The 15,361-nt window shown below is 39.2% G+C and overlaps 1 protein-coding gene and 1 non-coding gene across 2 annotated transcripts in view; both read right to left on the reverse strand.

Annotated features, from left to right (window-relative positions):
* ARHGAP6 (Rho GTPase activating protein 6) overlaps positions 1-15,361 on the reverse strand; it is a 542,269-nt gene that overhangs the window by 482,596 nt on the left and 44,312 nt on the right. The window lies entirely within an intron of this gene.
* On the reverse strand, positions 6,177-6,340 carry LOC120366722 (U1 spliceosomal RNA). Its single transcript, XR_005581295.1, has one exon. It is a non-coding gene; the product is annotated as a U1 spliceosomal RNA (small nuclear RNA).

A 15,361-nucleotide genomic window follows, 5' to 3' on the forward strand; every position in this document is an offset into this window, starting at 1 on the left:
AAAGATTTGCCAAGATAAAGCTGCTACACTTAATGGAATTCCTTGTAATGGTTCTCCAAGGGTTGTCTTGCATTTACATTAAATTCTTTGCAGTGTTATCTGCTTCTGAGAATCCCAGGAAGGTGCTCTTGTTGCAGTTTCCACTTATTTATAATGTGTACATGCTTTATGATCTCTCCAAAGGCAAAGTTTGTCCATGCAGATCCAAGGGTCTTAGCAGTCCTTGCAGCAAACAGAATCAATGAAATCTGTGAGAGTCAATGAATGGATCCTGATGGGCTCACATTATTAAAGTGAAAATGAAATCAATGGCCAGGATCTCCCTTAGACATAGTCTAGGGAATAAATAGGGGAAAGTACAGTGGGAGCATCTTATTAGTGTGAGGACACCATTTCTTAAATTACTTTTAGGTCTCTTGAGGCTCAGTTTTACTCTTTAAAATCTTAAAACTCCATTTGGACCCAATAGTAAGTTTAGTCATTGTTTAATTTAGGTACCACTTTCACTTTCAAATGAAACATATATATAAGGAGTAATTTAAAAGTTTAAATACATTAGGAGGACCACTTAGCAAAACATAAATGTTGCTCAAAATGTAGTGATTACAAATTCCACATTGCAAAACCACTTCATTCAATACTTCATTCTCTCCAGTCTGTTTCTTATTTCCTTCATTATTCTGATTTCTCACAACAAGATGCTCAAATCCTTCTGCCTCAGTCAGTATTAATTTGATTAAGTGGGATTTTTTTCTTACAATTGCCAACTCACGAACTAATCCATAGTTCCCATTAAAAATTCTGGAAGCATTTTCATTGTAATCTTTGAGTGCTTAGCTGTTATAGACAGTAAGTGTATATAATAGTCTGCATGAACGTATTCCCAGCAGACTACACTTTTTGCCTTTTGCATTTTGACAGCTTACAATTCTCACCTCTTCCTGAAGTCAATGCTGCCTTACAGAGAACCTTGTTTCTCTCGTCATAGTCTGTCATCTCAAGCAATAATGTTAACAGAAGTCCAAAGAGATGCTGTGCAGTGACAATGTACAAATGATGAAGCTCCTCTAGAAGCAGCATTTTATGTCTGAAATACTTTGAAAAGGCCAGATTCAAGAATAAATGGATATAAAAGGACAGATCCCTGGTAGTGATTACAGCACAATGGTTGATTCCATACTTCTCTGCCTAATAAAAAGCAAGCTAAGAAGGTATTTCCACCATTATTTAGTGTTCAGAGATGGGTCAGGTGATGTTTAAGTTACTCAGAGGAAAAATTCATGAAGCTAACAGAATTATAGACAAAGTAACTGAGAATCTGAGGTTACATTCAGGGTTTAAAATCTCCTTCTTCCTTTGTAAATATGTATTTTTAAAATAGCCATAAAGCAATGTAATCAACTTCTTACTGCTGGCTGCTTGGTTACTGTTAAGTTAGGGCATATATAAAAGTATATTTTGTGACAGTTGACTTTCAATTTATGTTTGATTATAGCCACAAAGCTGGGGCAACAAATAACTTATAATCTTCTGGCTTATTTCAACCAAGTTTTGAGTGAACCAGTGCAAAAGCCTAACAGCACATCTGATACTATAGGCTTCAATGAAAAATAAGAAAAAATAAGGGGAAATAATCATATTTGGTTCTTCTTTGGGTATTTGCTTCAAAAACACTAATTTAAGAATTAAGTCTGCAATCTGTATGCAATTATATCTTGTGGATACAGTAGATTATTATTTAAGAATGTTTTTTTCCATACTGGACAAAAATAGATAAAGCCTGGTTTTCATTAATATCCCATTTAGTAGCATTATATAAATATATTTCAGTTTTACAAAGTGATAATTCATAGCTACAACTTCAGAGTAAGTAACCCCAAGGTAACCCTGCAAACATGGCAGGATTATATGAGCACAGTGACTTAAATGATGCTTTGCCTTCAAATAGAAATAAATTTAAGTAACAGAACAATATCATCAATGAGAAAATGATGGTTCTGGCACATTTTAGTGTTCAAAATATCAAAATATTTTTTTCTGTAAAATTGGATTATGGAATGTATTAAATCTGAAAACATGGTTATGGTACATTGCACATTTCCAGGCTCAAAACAGATGCCCAGTAAACTCTGACAACCAAATCTGTCACTACCATCATCAATATTATCATCATCACCACCATCATAACCACCAAGGAGAAGCATGAGGCCTTTGGAGAAAAACCCAGACTTTGAAGCTGGACAAATCTAACTATGAGACATCATGACTCCGTGTCCTTTTAGCTCGGTGGTCTCTGCCCACTGATATGGTTTGGCTCTGTGTCCCCACTCAAATCTCATCTTGAATTATACTCCCGTAATTCCCACATATTGTACGAGGGACCCCATAGGAGATCATTTGAATCATGGGGGCAGTTTCCCCCATATTGTTCTTGTGGTAGTGAATAAGTCTCATGATATCTGATGGTTTTATCGAGGGTTCTGCTTTTGCATCTTCCTCATTTTCTCTTGCTGTTGCCATGTAAGAAGTGTCTTTCACCTCCTGCCATGATTCTGAGGCCTCCCCAGCCATGTGGAAATATACGTCCAATTAAATCTATTTTTCTTCCCAGTCTTGGGTATGTCTTCATCAGCAATATGAAAACAGACTCACACACCCACGTAAGGTATGGCTGAACACCTATGGGGCACCAGGAATGGCAGATTCCATCATAATTAAGAAAACAACTCCTGTGTTGTAATAGTAGTTACTGCAATGGCTGAAAGACAGAATGTCCTGTGACTAGACAGATGTAGGTTGCAAACCTGGCTCCATTGTTTAGGGGAAGTGGGCTTGGAACACTTCAACTTCTTCCTAGTCTTAGTTTTTATATTTATAAACTTGTTAACTTTGGGTTCCACCAAAAGAAGGCCCTGGATAAGTATGGGGATACAGGGAGCTCATGTAGGAGGTGATCTCAAGAGGCCCAAGGGAAGAAGTGACATGTGAAAAGAAGGAAAAAAAAGTGAAAAGTACATAGATGAGTCGGTTCTTGCTATGGACAGGTGGGGCTCAATGTTGCCAAGCACTCTGAGAAACCACAAGGAACACACCTCAGAATCACTCACTAGAAGGGAGGGGGCTATGACATTTTTCTACTTACTTCTATCCACTGTTACTTGAGGGCTCTTCTCTAAGGTGTCAAACCCCCTTGACACTTTTAGTTTGCCTCTATATACAAAAAAGCAAGCTCTTGGGATACCAGAAGAAGCCCTCAGGCAGACTTTAAGAAGGAAGCGGAGGAGGAAAGACAACAATGGCAAAGAAGACAATGGCAGGATTTTACAGTGGCAACCTATCAGCATACCAAAAACTGCACACTATAAAGCTACAGGGAATATGAGGCAATTAGAATGGAAGTGGAAAAGACATCAACAGCATCTGCTACATTCAGGACAATACTATTCACCTTTACAGGAGACTGTGAGGATCAGAGATAAGGGATTTAAAGTATCTGGTCCATAAGAGGGACTCAACAAATGGGAGCAATGGTGGCAAAGATGCCCTGGAAGAGGAGGCTGGGCACTACCAAACAGAAGAACTTGCCAGTAACCCAGGCTGGCCAACCCAGTGTTCCTCCTCTCCTCTAAGTGTATGCCTTCAGGTGTGTGCAGGTAAGCTGCTCAACACAGACTGCTTACACTGTTGCTGAATTACTGATGCGTTTTTTGCTTGTACTGCTACAAAATTGTTGGTATGATTTTAGAGTAAGTTTTTGTTGAATTTGCAGAGCAATAAGATAAACAGCCTGTGTCATTGAGCTGCCACGTTCAAGTGCCCATGATGCCTTCCACAGGCCTGAGACACTTTGGTTTTATGGGTCTCTTCCTCCAGTAAAAAAACAAATTACAAAATATATTATATGATCACATTGGTAGAAAGACAAAGAAATTAGTATTATACATTAAAACTTTTTCTTGGGCCTAAAAGGACATCTTTCTTTTGTGTTTAAAAGAAATAAAAACATTTTCATGGGGCCTTGAAGTACTGTCAGTCCCAGGCACTGTGCCCTTCTGGGCCTAATAAGTAAGTCACCTCACCTCACATATGCCATTTAATTCTTATGGGAACCATGCAAATGTGGTTTCTTATCCCCATTTTTCAGGTGAGGGACTGAGGCTGAGAAAGATGAAATGGCCCATCGAAATTCACACAGGCAATGACAGAGCCCTGGATTGTTATATGCACTCCGAATTGTTCCAGTGGTCATATGGAACAAGTGCCCGTGCTAATGATGCTTGCTGCACTTGACAAAATCTGAAACATCATAAATATATGTAAATATATGCACACAGAAACCTATATTATACACACACACACACACACACACACACACACACAGAGAAATGTCTTATTTTGTAAACAGATTTATGAAGGTGTAATTTATGTATGATATAATTTACCCATTTAAAGTACAAAATTCAGAGGTTTTTAGTATATTTACAGGGTTGTACCACCATTAACACACTTAATTTTAGAATATTTCATCACCACACAAAGAAATACTATCTATGTCCATTAGCAATCATGCCCCATCCCCTTCTCCAACCTCTCCCCAGGCCCTGGCAACCACTATTCTACCTTCTATCTCTATGGATTTGCGTGTCCTGGACATTTCCTATAAACAGGATCACAGAATATGTGGTCTTTTGTGTCTGGCTTCTTTCACTCAGTATAATGTTTTCAAAGTTCATCTATGTTGTAGCATATACCAGTACTTCATTTTTATTGCCATATTATATTCCATTTTATGGATGTACCATATTTTATTCATCCATTCACAAGTGAGTCAACAGACACTTGAGTCATTTCTATTATTTGTCTGTTATGGGTATGGATACTATAAACATTTGTATGCAACATTTGGGTTTTAATTCTAAATATGCATTAGTTTTCATCAGATCGTTTTCATATAATCCACTGTGGCATAAAAAGGAAAGAGCTCCACAGCTAGGGCTCTAAAACATAACTTTTCTATTGAAGGGAACAATTACGAAGAACCCATAATAAAAGAAACTTTACAAGAGAATATAAGACCTTGTGGGGAGGGAAATGCACCTTTAAGAAAAATGGCAAGAAGCTAGGGCATAATGTGCTTGCTAAAATGGAGTGTAAACACATTTCTGAACATAACAATGGGAAAAAGTTATCCAGCATTCTTTTCCCTTGACTTAGTGCATGACGAGGAACAAATAGAATTACTCCCGTTAGGGTAAAAGATGTAGTTGCTAAAGCTTATCTTTCCAAAGAATGAATCGCTAGTTGGGATCTAGTGAAGATCTAATGATTTATATGTCCCTGCCTAACATTCACTCCACAGCTGAGAAAAAAAATCTTAAAACCTTCCAAAGGAAGTGTACAATGATTTTTTTCAACTTGTACCAACAATTGTACCGGCTCTTTACAACAGCCGGTCTTACTCCTTGCCCTTCCGTTTCCACTTACAAGTTTTCATCCTTCAAGGCTACTTACTCCAAGTTTCCCTGCAGTTCCCCCAAGTTATAACCATCCTTTCTTTCACCCCATATTACTGAGTGCTCAGGAGCACCAGATGACATGCAGTGACAACTGAGTGACTGTAATGTGCAAAGCATAGTGGGTGGTACACCCTGGGGTTGGAAAAGTACACAGAAAAATTCCCTCAAAGAATTTACCCTGTTTTGAAAAAGATGGAGACTAATCAACCAATCAAATAAATTTTCAAAACATTTAATATACAGAGATACACACACATTCTTGGTTGTAAGTAATAAAAATTCACTTCAAACTAGCTCAGTCTTCCTAATGTGATCACTGATAATGTGATAATGTGATCTCAATCTCACAGACCTGGAAGGGCCACATGTATAGCTAGATTCAGGAAGAAGTGAAAATCATCATAATTCCACATGTCTGTTCGCCTGCACATAGCTGAACATAAAGCTGAAATGCACATTTTATGTGAGCAACAACTTCTCTCTTGTTAAATACTGTACACCCAACTGCTAGCTTCTGGCACATTGCAGATGTCCAAACTGACTAAGGTCTTCCAATCTCAATTCTAAATTTCAGAAGAGAAAAGCCAGGTTGTCATTTGGGTCAGGTATCCACTTCTTACCTATTTTTTTTCCTTTCTTTTTTTTTTTTTTCAATAGAAACCGTGGAAAGCACGAATGCAGTCCCCCACTACCATGAATTATGCAGTAGAGTTTCCCACATTTGGGGAAATTGCAGGGGTCAGCACATCCGGAGTGCAATGGATAAGCCTCACCCTGGGAAAACTACCTTTGTGATCATGGTATCTCCCCTGCCAGGTAAGTATCCACTTCTTATCTAAACAGCTGTCACTTGAGATGGGCGATACTATAAATAGAATGTTTGTGTACCCCTCAAATCTACATGTTAAAACCTAATCCTCAATGTGGTGGTATTTTTTGGTGGAGCCTTTGGAAGGCCCTAGACAGTTCATTTGCCCCATCTGCCATGTGAGGGCACAGCAAGAAGACAGCTGTCCATCTATGAACTAGGAAGTAGACCCTCACCAGATCCCAACCATGCTGACATCCTGATCTTGGACATCCAGCCTTCAGAACCATAATAAATAAATTTCTATGGTTTATAAGCCACCCAGTCTACAGGCATTTGTTACATAGCAACCTGAACTGACTAAGATGGAAAGAAAGAACACATCTGATAGAGGAGAGGTCTACAATAACTCAGCATCCATAGTGATGCAACTCCAGGGTTCTTCAGTAAGTGGCATTATGATCCAGCTAGTCCTTAAACATTCTCACTCACTCTCCTTGGATCCATAATAGGTTATTAGAATTCTGGTTAAGAATTAAGAAAGAGGTAGACAGCCAAAATGTCGACTCAAATCAAGCTGTCACTCCTCGTTTATGTACCAACCAACCAAGCCTACTAGCTGTAAACTTAGAATAAGGAAAGAATGTTGTTTAAACACTAAAGTTTCCATTATCCAAAATGCCCATAGTTTCTTGAAATTCAATGGTTTATTTGAATTGGAAAAATCAGTGATCACTGTCTGCAGTAGATAGCTTCAGAAGCCAGCAATATTATATTATCTTCTCTGGGAGCTTCCATCTACTATTCTACTCATTGCATCCCTATTCCAGTGGTTGGCCCCCAGCAGCCATGGTTTTTCCATTACATCTGACCAAACTGGAAGTTTAAACTGACCCAAGCAGGGTCAATCACATTCTTGCATCGGGGAATTGAGACTGCAAGGCTGAAGAACTGTTAGCAGGCTCTGTGAGGAGCAGGGCTCATTTGATATAACCTCTGAAGATAGGCTACCTGTTGGCCACCAAGGAAACTGAGAATCTGAGAAGGATGGTGAACAGAGAAAGATGAATAAAGGAAATGCACAGTAATGAGAGATTCTAGAATAACGCATGCATAATTCTAACTGTAGGTTTCAGCCTTCTCTGAGATCTGGCTCCATCCCTGCTTTTGATACCCACAGACATTCCTACATACTTTCACAAAATGTCCTTTAGCTAGTTCAATCAGTTTAGATTACTAGTGACAAGAGCCCTATCTAATAAAGTTCTGGGAAGGTCTGACAGAGCTTTTTAACAGTAAATGATAAATGACAAATGTGGAGGTTTCTCACAGCATTTCTTCCTTGGAATCCCCTGTCTATAATTCAACTATAACGCTTTTGAGCATCTGTCCCATAATACTTCTGGTCATGTAGTTTGTGACCGGGATGTCATTCTTTGGAAAAGAGAAAATAGAATCATACTCATAGGAAGACTCAATGGTTGGTGCTATTTGATAGCTTTGGGCCAAATCCTCACTGTATTCACTCTCTATCCCCTACCCAGAAGTTCCTGGGAGAGTTACATGCACAAAGAAAAATAGCAAAACAGATTTACTTTAGCTGTGCCTTCTTCTAATAACCTCAGATGAAGCCAAGAACTCTTGGGAGGAACCAGGAAGGGTTTTGGTCTGCAGATCACCATGGCACCACATCCAGGGATCCCAGAACACTGGCACATATGGTCCATGTGCAGGCACCACCCACTTCCCTATATGGCAAATTCAGTAAACAGGTCCTTTTCCATGGCCACCTAGCCACATCCACTCCAACCCTATCCACAAGGATCTGCTGGGCAGACATGTGGCATACAAGCAGGATCACACCCCTGTGCCTCTTAGAAACTCTTACTCTAGCTTTCTCCCCCATCGGTTGAGAAAGGGATTGTTTCAGTGCAGCCCTTGTATATTAGTCTTTTTTCACATTGCTATAAAGAACTACCTGAGACTGGGTAATCTATAAAGAAAAGAGGTTTAATTAGCTCACAGTTCCATAGGCTGTACAGGAGGAAGCACGACTGGGGAGGCCTCAGGAATCTTGCAATCATGGAGGAAGGCAAAGAGAAAGGAGGCACGTCCTACATGGCTGAAGCAGGAGAGAGAGAACCAAGGAGGAATTGCTACACACTTTAAAACAACCAGATCTCATGAGAACTCACTCACTAGCATGAGAATAGCAAGGGGGAAATCCACCCCCATGATCCAATCACCTCCCACCAGGCCCTTCCTCCAACATTGGAGATTAATAATTCAACATGAGATTTGGGTGTGGACACAGAACTAAACCATATCACTCTGAAACACAGAATGATTGTTAAAACCTTTATGAGTCAAGGGAACCAAAGCCAAGAACACAACTCATGAGTGACAAGTATAGCACATGTATTCTCAACCAGGCAATATCACCACCGATGAGGTGAAAATCGGTTCTTGGGAGAGGTGAAGAAAACATATTATTTTTATGTATAAAGCACAGAAATACACCACACAAATAGATAAGTAGGATATCTGTGCTATTTAAATTTCATGGGTGTGGGCTGGGGACATTAGACAAAAAATGTTTTAAAAATCTTCCTTGATGGGGCGATGATGAAAAAAAAAGTGGAGACACGTTACAGCCTATAGTGGATGCTGTGGTGCTGCCATAGACTCTTACTGCTGGGGAACCCATTCCCAGTTGCTAAGAACTCCTAGCTTACTCCTTCTCCCAAGAATTGGCCTTTGCAAAAAGGGACCCACCTTTCTTAAGGAGGCTATTCTCCTATTTTCTCCTTTTTTTCTCTTTCCTTCATGCTATGTTCCATTTCCCAAAATGTCAAACCAGTCCATGCACTTTTTCATTCTGCACCTTTCTCAGGCCTTTCTCTGACCTTCCCATAAACGTTGTTTTGCAAACTGAACCTTCTCTTTGCATTCTCCTGACTCTTTTCCAAGCACCACTTCCATCCAAATACTTTCCATTAATGTCTATGCCTTTTCCCCTACTACTCTTGCAAGCATTCTGAGGGATAGAACCTTGCCTCATTCTTTTTTCTACTCCCAGGACCTAGCACCATTCCTAACAGGAATGAGTGTTCAATAATTGTTGGGTCAATCAAAGTAATTTACAGAATATCTTTGCAGGTTCCTTAGGCAGGTGTACCCTGTGAGAGCTGAGAAGGCCACAGAACAACTCCCAGTTATTTCAAATTTGATCCACCCATTGAAAAGACCCAGTTCTACTTATTTCTGTACTCCCATGAGCACCCACAGACAGGAAAACAAAACACCTAAAACATCTGGTCTACACTGTAGTCCAATTGTTATAAATAGGGTATTAAAAAAATAAGCCAAATATTTTGAGAAAATACATTAGTACTGAAATAGCTGTACTTAAACTCAAGTTCTGAACATAAATAAAAACAATGCTGAGTTTATCTTACAGAGTATCTACAGTTTACAGAGCTGTTTTACCTACACTGTCTCTTTTGAGGCTCAAGCAGCCTAGATAACACTTAATTTTAAAGAGGATAAAACTGTGTTAACAATTTAAAGTGGCTCCTCTTTCAAGGTCACAGAGTAATATATGGGGAACAGAATTCAAACTCAACCGTTCTGCTATAGCTTGGGTATAGTTTGTTTATCCCCACCAAATCTCATGTTGAAATTTGGTCCACAGGGTAAAAATGTTGGAGTAGAAGCCTAGAGAGAGGTGCTTGGGTCATGGGGGAAGATTCCTCATGAATGGCTTGGTGCTGTTCTTACTCCAGTGACAGCAGATTAGTTCTCAAGGGAATAGATTAGTTCTGGCAAGAATAGTTAGTATGCCCTGGGTTTCACCCGCCTTTCCATGTGCCAGATTCCCCTTAGACCCTCTCTACCATGTTTTGGCACAGCACAAAAGTCCTTGCCAGTAGCCAAGGAGATGCCAGTGCCATGCTTCTTGTACAGCCTGCAGAACCATAAGCCAAATAAACCTTTTTTTTTTTTTTTTTTTTTTTTTTTTTCAGAGCCAGTCTTGCTCTGTCACCCAGGCTGGAGTGCAGTGGTGCAATCTTGGCTCACTGAAACCTCTGCATCCCGGGTTCAAGCAATTCTTCTGCTCCAGACTCAGGTGCCCAACACCACACCCGGCTAAATTTTTTTTTTATATTTTTAGTAGAGACGGGGTTTTACCATGTTGGCCAGGCCGGTTTTGAACTCCTGATCTCAAGTGATCCACCCATCTCAGCCTCCCAAAGTGCTAGGATTACAGGCATGAGCCACCGTGCCAGGCCAACCTGTTTTCTTAATAAACTACCAAGCCTCAGGCATTCCTTCATAGCAACACAAAACAGACTAACACACTTTCTATGTCTAGCCTAGTAGTTCTCAGCTAGGCACAATTTTGCCACCCAAGGGAAGTTTGGCAATATTTGGAGACATTTTTTCATTGTCATAACTGGAGGGTTACTACTAGAATCTAGTGGTAGAGATCAGAGATATTGCTAAACGTTCCGCAATACAAAGGAGCTTCCCACAACAAAAACTACCTGGTCTAGAATGTCAATACTGCCAGTGTTGAGAAACCCTGGTCTTATTCAATGTCTGAGTCATCACACAAAATTCCTTTGAGTAGACAGTGTGGCTGTTAAATGGGTGTGGAGATATAAAAGCTTTGGCTACAGAGTTGTGCCTCCCAATGTAAGAGCCATGAGCCACATGCAGCTATTGAGCACATGAAATGTGTCCAATCCATGTGGAGATGTGATGTAGGTGTAAAATACATTCTGGATTTTGAAGACAGTATAAAATAAAAAATACCAATATCTCATTGATATTTCTATATTGACTACATGTTGATATAATATTTTGGATTTACTGAATTAAATAAAATATATAATTAACATTAATTTCTCCTATTTTTTAATGTGGCTACTAGAAAATTTGAATTTCCAGAGGTGGCTTGTATTTGTAGCTTACATTGTATTTCTATGACCATTGGTGCTATAGAGAGTGCTGCTATAGAAAATAAGTAGTTTAAACAGTATAATTTAAACAGTATATTCATCATGCAAAGTAGCTCAAGTAAAGGCTATTGCAAAATAGTCTCCCAATTTCGTATACTTTTGTGATAGGGAAAATAACCCCCCACCAAAGATGTCCACTGAACCTTTGAATGTGTTACTTTACATGGCAAAAGGGACTCTGAAGATGTGACTAAGTTAAAGACCTTGAGATGAAGGATAATGCTGGATTATCTAGGTAGACTCAATGTAATTGCCATGGTTAACAACTGTCTGAGGCCAATGTATGGATGGTAAAGGAATTTACCAAGATAGTAATGAGTTTAGAAAGGCAGTTTTATTTAGAGGAAAAGGGGATATACATTTCCAGACAGCAGAAAGAAGGCTGTCTGCTATCTGCAAAGAGTCAGGGGCTGGAAAGGAAGTTTTATAAGGTCGTGCTGCTTGAGCTGAATGCTTACAGAGAGAATCCTTGAGTGCAGGTGGACCATGGGCTGAATGCTTGTAACAGGATGCTCTGGATGCCAGTGAACCTTTTGTGGTTTACCCCATTTCTCAAAATATTTGCTCCCCTAGACACATTTATGTTCCTGCTAGGTAATCCCATTTTTCAATTTTCTTTTGACTACTTAGGGCTTCACAATAATCACAAGAGTCTTTAAGGGAATGAGGGAGGCTGGAAAGCAAGACGGAAATATGATAATAGAAGCAGTGCCAGAGAGAAAATAGAAGAAAGTAGACTGCTAGCTTTGAAAATGGAGGAAGGGACCACAGACTAAGGAATGCAGGCAGCCTCTATAATAGAAGCCGGAATAGACAGTGGAACAGCTTCTTCCCTAGATTCTCCAGAATAAGCAAAATACTGCAAACTCCTTGGCTTCAGCCCCGTGAAATTCATTTCAGACATCAAACCTCCAGAACTGTAAGCCACTAAATTTGTAGTAATTTGTAACAGCAGCAACAGGAAATTAATACAGCTTTATACACATACACAGATAGATTATGCTGCAAGTCAGCTTTCCTTCAAAACGAAAGATTCTACCAAAATAAATGACTCCATTTTAGTAAGTAGAACTCTATATGACTGTGATTAAGGACATCACTGATAGCTAATATATCCTAGGTGTCTATCACATCTTCACATTTATAATGTGATGCATTCCCTAAAACTACTTTACCCAATGAATCACTGTAGATTGGACTGTGCTGAGCTCATGCATGATTAATTAATTTGCACAATGTGCATGGGGCCACAAAGAGAAATCACTAAAGAGAAAAAGAAGATAAAGTTATGAAATAAAAATTCAGTTGTCCTACCAAACACCTCTTACTGATAAGGTGGAGTTGAAAGATGAGAATACATGGACACAGGGAGGGGAATATCATACACGAGGGCCTGTTAGGGTGGGGGTTAGGGGAGGGATAGCTTAGGAGAAATACCTAATGTAGATGAAGGGTTGATGGGTGCATGAAACCACTATGGCACATGTGTACCTATATAACAATATATAACTGTATTTTGTTATATATTATATATTGTTACATAGGTATAACCATATATAGGTATAACAATATATAACATGTGTACCTATATAACATTATGCACATGTACCCTAGAACCTACACTATAATAAAGAAGTATTAAGGATATTTTATCTCCATGAAAAAAATCAGTTGTCCTATATAATGAACTTGCTTCATACACAATACTATTTTCCTGTAGATAAACAAATGGATAGTCATTACCCAACCCATGCTGCTGAGATTCTGACATAAAATAAAATTACTGTGAATAAACAACAATTACATATATCAAGGAAAAGACGTTTTACATAGCAACCTAAGTGGAAGTAGGAGTATAGTCGCTGTGAGTCCCTCTACCTGTCTATAATATTTAAATTCGTCATTACCAGGAAAGCAATTTTTTTTAATTCAGACAATCCCTATTCACAATCCTCTGTGGGTGCATACCTAGAGAGTTAATTCTTTAGAAAATATCACTTTTCAAGGAAAGTGGGTTTCAGTAAAACTTTTTTTTTTTTTTTTTTTTTTTTTGAGACGGAGTTTCGCTCTTGTTACCCCAGGCTGGAGTGCAATGGTGCGATCTTGGCTCACCGCAACCTCCACCTCCTGGGTTCAGGCAATTCTCCTGCCTCAGCCTCCTGAGTAGCTGGGATTACAGGCACACGTCACCATGCCCAGCTAATTTTTTGTATTTTTAGTAGAGACGGGGTTTCACCGTGTTGACCGGGATGGTCTCGATCTCTTGACCTCGTGATCCACCCGCCTCGGCCTCCCAAAGTGCTGGGATTACAGGCTGAGCCACCGCGCCCAGCCTCAGTAAAACTTTTTTTAAAAAATAGGAGGGATTAATAATACACTAATCTCCTTAGTAACTGAAGCTAATTTATGAGAACTATAAACTTTAATCTATTTCCAACGTTAAAAGCAGAGAATAAGTCAACCAGAAAAGTATTTATGGCTAGCTACCAAAATTAAAATTGATTATCTTTTGGGCAGAAGTAACAGGATCTTTGGTTTGGCGGGAAGACAAGGGATCTAGTCCCTGTTCTGCAACCAAGGTATTGTGCAGCTTTAAGCAAGTCCTTTGGACTCTCAAATCTTGGTTTTCTCCAGACAATATTCAATGCTGGACCAGTTGTGTTATCTCTCAAGCTCTTTGCAGCTCAAAAAAAATCTATGCTTAACCACGAATGTGGGTTTGTTTTAATGATTTCATTTTTGTTCACGTATAAAAGCATAACTTCTAAAGACATTTAAATCTTAGGTTATGTCCATGAAAATGCATGCTGGATGACTCAATAAAAAAGGGCACTGTGATTTATCGTATGGTTTATTCAGTGTTTAGGTATTTTATTTCTTCACTTGGCATACAGTGAAAATGTTGACATGGATTACTGCCCTCTAATAAAAATAATTTTTATATTTGGCCAGAAATCTGCGTGTGATGAAGAGTAAGGTCCAAATAACAGATGAACATATCAGCTTCGACAGCTTTGCCTCCTCCCACCCTCCTAACAGTCCTCCTCCCCGCTTTCCTATCTCTCTCCAACATCATTAATCAAAATCAAGGCTCAACTATAAATAGGCACTAGAATTGATTTAACTAACTTTAACATGGAGGGAAAGGGCTGGGGTAGGTTCCAACTTGGCTACGTTTCGCTTCATTCCTGAGGATTTTCCAGCAAGGTCTAAGCCTCCTGCTGCCCTCCTCTCCCTCACAGTCTTCACTGTCAGTCTGCATTATAACTAACTACAGGCTTCCTTTGCTCTGACTTTGTAGGACAATCTCCTCATTGTCTTAATTTCCCAAATGCAATGCCTGTGCTCAATTCCAATGAGATCATACACAAAGTCATAGAGATGTCTGTAGAAATCATTCAAAAATATCTAGTTTTTATTAGTCTTATCAATACTCCAAATATAGAATTTGGCTAAAACTAAAGCAGGTTTATGGATGTTTTTGTTAATCACAAATAAATAAAGAAGAAGCAAAAGCATAATCAAGTCAGGGCAATAAGGTAATAAGGCATTTAAAGATGCTGAACTACCAAGCAGTGCAATTATAAAAACAAAAACATTTTTTGGAAAACTTTTTTCTATGACTTCTGGTTAAGAGAATTTTAAGCTCATGCTGTATGATGTCCCCACTGCTCAAAACATATAGCTGTGATAAGTGAAATGTAACAAAAGAATACCAAAAAGATGACAACAGAATACAAATTAAGATACACATCCTCAGGGATGAGTAATGGTGAGTGTGGTTGAAGCCACAGCCTGAAGGGTACTGAGCACCAAATCAGGCAATGAAACAGAGAATTTTTTTAATACTTTAAGTCCTGGGGTACATGTACAGAACGTGCAGGTTTGTTACATAGGTATACACATGCCATGGTGGTTTGCTGCATCCATCAACCCATCATCTACATCAGGTATTTCTCCCAATGCTATCCCTGCCCTAGTTCCCCAACCCCCTGCTATACCTCCCCTATCCC

This window comes from Saimiri boliviensis, chromosome X, assembly GCF_048565385.1.
Source record: "Saimiri boliviensis isolate mSaiBol1 chromosome X, mSaiBol1.pri, whole genome shotgun sequence".
Lineage (NCBI taxonomy): Eukaryota > Metazoa > Chordata > Mammalia > Primates > Cebidae > Saimiri > Saimiri boliviensis.